Consider the following 4,759-nt stretch of genomic DNA (forward strand, 5'->3'; position numbering starts at 1 on the left):
ATATGTTAACTCTAGCTGGTAAAGTAAAAATGTTAACACTATATTTTTAAAAGTTTCATTAAAAATGAGTTCATAGTACATTAACACTTCCACTTGACGCCAAAGGCAACAACTTCATTGGCATCTTGAAAGGTGATCTTGATGAATGTATAATGAAAAAGTACATAGATTTAGGAAATGGTGAAATATCCATTGATCCTTTCCTTGGAAAGAATCCCTGCATCTTACATAAATGATCGGTACATACAGAGCGAAAGGACAAACAATGTCCAGGAACTACAAAAGATTACTACTTAGTAAGAGGATACCTTAGCTACAAGGTGTACTGAGAATGTTAATTCAATAGACAGATGTTACTTTTTAAGTTGAAAACCTCACTCACAAAGACCAAGAGTGGAGAAAAAAAATATAAAAGAGCTTATGCTAAACTTAATAGTAAAGTTTCTCTTCTTTGTGCAAAAAAAAAAAAAAAAAAACACACAAGGCATGGATTTTTAATTTGTAGTCGTGTATAAGCAAAGAAAAGAGCAATATCACCATTTAATTTTTAAATCCACAGTTCAGTGCTATTGATGGAAAACATTGAAGTATATACGTAAAGAAACAATTTTATAGGCATATGCAATTGGAGACTCACTGTACCATACAAATTTGTATACCAAAATTATGGTACTGGAAGCATTAACCACCAATGTCATACATGAGCCATGTATACAGCCCCAAAAATGTTTCAAAGTTGAAGAACAAAAAAACCTGATTTGCCTGAAAATAACTCGCCTAACAAACGAACATATCAAAATAAAACCAAATGAAGTGCCAAAGTTCCTCGCAAACTAACCTAGGTTATCCACTTTTCATGAATCCTGAAGAGGTAAGTTAGCGCATGAGTTTTCGCAACCTTATAATTAGAATTATCGATTATAGTAATTTCTCAGAAAATTGATACGATCATATTGTATCAGTTCTAACTGTTAAATTATATAAAACTGCTACAATGATTGAACATCATTAGAAGAAAGTGATCATCCAAATTAAAGTGTATGGACCTGATATTAGTCTAACTTAATATAGAGCGCCTTTAATTATTGTTTTAAATTAGCTACAGGCTTTAGATAATTTACAGAGTGGTGGATTTTATTTTATAGTTCAGTGGGACATATTTGATATGTTAATACGCTAAACTATTTGGATACTATTGTTTTCAATATTCAAATTTACCAGTAAAAAAACTAAAATGGAAAACTAGTAGACAGACTTTATTTTTTTTGTTAAAGAAAGATAACTAAATTAACATGGGATGGAAAAAGATATTCTGAGTAAATTGATAAAGATAAAAAAAAGAAGAATTCCAAGACACCTGAATAAGTTGATATGAGAACCATATGGTGTTTTAGCCTTTCATTATGCAGTGCCCCCCGTAAAGTCCATCCCCAAATTCTCATTCACTGAAGAGAAAGAAGAATTTAGGCGAGTGTGACGAAGAAGAGGAGAGACGGGGCGTCACAAACTACAAAAAGAAGTTTGACCTGGGAACAGAAAAGAAGAGGGCAGGCGCCGTATGTAATGGGGAAGTGACGATTCTGTAAAGATTTTAAGTGAGCAGTCATCTTCGTTATTAGTTTTATTATTTATTATTATGTATGGTATTTATTATAGAGTTTTAAAATGTTAGAAAGGCTAAAAATTTGACAAAAAAATAAATGCTAATACTCAATTTTTAGAGTGTGACGTCACCGAGCCTTTGCCCTGCTTTATATAGATATATAGATTATTGATATGATGGGATCAGTTTTGATATTTGGCACAAATATCATGTTTTGTGTCATATTACATCCTAATCTTATGACTTTTATCGCTTAATTCATGATGCAATCGTCGTATTTGAACTTATGTCGTTATATTTCATGTGTATAGGTGCGATGATGACAAACGATGGAAAACTGTGCTTAAAGTGATTGAGTTTGGAGCATATGACGAGTAGACGAGGTGACGAGTCGAAGACCACAAAGGACGAACCAAAAGGAAAAAAAAAATCGACTGAAGGGTCCGCTTTTCTTCCGCATCGCGTGAAGAAAGTGGACAAGACCAGCCAAGCAATACCATCACGCGATCCTTCCGCGATGCGGAAGGAAAGCGAGGAGCCTCAATACTGTGCGCGATCCTTCCGCGATGCGGAAGGAAAGCGAGGTTCTGCGAAAGTTGTCCCGATTCGACTAGGATTTGGAGTACTTATTTTTTGTTTTTACCCTAGACTATATATATGGATGTTTTAATAGCTGAGAATGGTGTGCTGGGATTATTCAAGGACTTTGTAAGCCACCGTTCTATTTCTCTCTCTCTAGGTTATTTTATTTTTCATCTTTTTCAACCCTAGTTTATTCATGAATTCTTTTGTCTATGATGGAATCATGAGTAGCTAAACTTCTTAATTCTAGGGTTGTGGTGAAAGACTTGAAAGTTTATTTGATGACAATTATTATCTATTGATTTTTCATATTTTGGGTGCTTATTTATTCTTGATCTTAATTGTTTGATTATCTGGCCAATAGTTAGACACTATCTGTGGTGCGCGAATTGAACTTGAGAAAGGGAATTCACGTACGTAATAAGAATAAATAAAGTTTGTTCGATTTAATCGTTTCGCTACTGAGGATAGAGATATACCCTTTAGCCCTACTTAGTTGAATACGGAGAAATAAATGTGTTCTTGTTACCTCTGATGACCATAGAGATATAGGCTGTTACGTCCCGTATTTTTATACATTGGGACAACCTGGATTAACTATGATAATTCAAGGCCAAGACCATTCCGGGAATTGAAGTCGGGACTTTTGACCATTTGATTTTATTTTGAGATATAAGTTATATATGAAATTGTTGGCATTGAACACTTAGGGAAAATTGGGACCACAATTCATAAATTTGGAATTAAAAATCTTGTGCAATAAGGCCATGGTGGCCGTGTGAATAAAAAGGGGTCCCACACATTGTGTGGCCAATTTTAATTGGTCCAACACATGGTGTGGGCCAAGGGCAATGTGGATATTTTGTGGACACTAAAAGATGAATAACTAAGTCATCTTCTCACCACTCTTCAACACTTTAAAAAAAAATATATATCAACTTGGAGAGCTCCACACCCCACTGTTTTCGGCCAAAGAAGGGAAAAACCAATCCCATTTTTAGCTTCTCTAAAATTATTTCCTTGGTGTTAACCCACTATTTGGAGGTCCCTAAGTAGCGTGGAAGTATTGTTTGGATCATCCAACTACTCATTTTGCCCATTTGCAAACCCTAGCCTATTGGTGGATTGAAGAAGAAAGGTGAGTTTTAATCTTGTTTTTGAGTTATAAATGTTGTATGCATATTGTAGTATGCTAAAATGGATAAAAATCATGAAATATGGAATGTTGGAAGTGGGTTGTGTGATGGGTGTGCTAGCCGTGTAGTGTGGGTGTGATTGTGTAAATGGGTGTTGTGATTGAATTGATGAATTAATTCTTGTATCGTGATTAATTGTTGTAGAGTGGAGAAGAGAATACGAATCATTAATATATGTATATATGTGTGTAATGTAGCCGTGTATAGCCCCCAAATGTTTGGCAAAGAATGAATTAGTATCGCTTAACGTCTTAATCGTCGTCGTTATGAATTCTAGTTGGAAATGAGCAATTAATAACTCAAGATTGATGTTGAGATTTTGTGGGCTGATTTGAGTCTTATTGTGCGTTTGATGTAAGTCGTATATTTGTGAAAATGACCTCGATATATTGTGGATTGTGATACAAAACATGACTTAAAAGTATGGAACGTGAAAAGGGGGCTGCTCACGGTTTAGGGGGTTGTTTTCGGCCACTTTTGGAGCAAATTGTTGGATTGTTGAAAATATTATGTGAATTGTTTAGAATGCCCTTGAATATTGTTGGTAAGGATTTGGGTTAATAATCGAATGTACGAACGATATTGTGGCTTGAAAGTAAGCTATTGAATTGAATATTTGGAAAGTTGTCGAATGGTGTAAAAGAGAGCTACTAATGTTGTTTTGCCTTTCGAATTGATTATCGATGTTACTAGGTTGGTTCTTGTGGTTGTTGTTGTTGATTTTGAGCGAGTTAAATTCTCGGGTTGGCCTATTTACAGGGGAAATGCTGCCGAATTTTCTGTAGAATTTAATGAATAGTTGGAATGAATGGCTTAAGTGCCCTTAGCTAATGTTTGGTATTCGTTGGCGTATTTGTAGACCTTGGGGAGCCCGAGGCGTAGATTGGGATTTACTTTAGATTGACTATTTTGGAGTGCGTACGAGGTATGTAAAGCAACCTTCTTTTCTTGGCATGCCTTAGTTTCACATAGGCTAGATTAGAGCCTTAAGGAAATTCCAAATCCGACATCCGAGCATGATATGATCTATATATTCCTTGGCACTCCTATGTATGATTTGATGAAAAATGAACCATTATGTTTTTGAAAGAAGGGATTTCCAAACTTTGTACAAAAGGTTTCACTTTAATGAATTTCGTAATTTTTGAATGCCATATCTTTCGCATAAAGGCTCGGATTGTTCCAACATTTTCATAAGAGTTTGCATGATGTATAATGAGTATGTTTTCCATAAGCGGGCCTGATTCGGGTCGATACCCGTCCGTGGGTCCCGCGACCTTCCTTTATGTAATTCGGAGAATCTTTGAAAGAATTTGGTATGACCATTATTCAGATTTCAAATATGATCATTTTACTTATGTTTGAAGTTATGATAATG

General features: G+C 35.1%; 1 long non-coding RNA gene across 1 annotated transcript; it reads left to right on the plus strand.

Annotated features, from left to right (window-relative positions):
* Window positions 1–3,208: 3,208 nt before the first annotated feature.
* Window positions 3,209–4,497, plus strand: LOC132611213 (uncharacterized). Its single transcript, XR_009571508.1, has 2 exons — window positions 3,209–3,323; window positions 4,241–4,497. It is a non-coding gene; the product is annotated as an uncharacterized LOC132611213 (long non-coding RNA).
* Window positions 4,498–4,759: the final 262 nt, after the last annotated feature.

This window comes from Lycium barbarum, chromosome 9 (assembly GCF_019175385.1).
Source record: "Lycium barbarum isolate Lr01 chromosome 9, ASM1917538v2, whole genome shotgun sequence".
NCBI lineage: Eukaryota > Viridiplantae > Streptophyta > Magnoliopsida > Solanales > Solanaceae > Lycium > Lycium barbarum.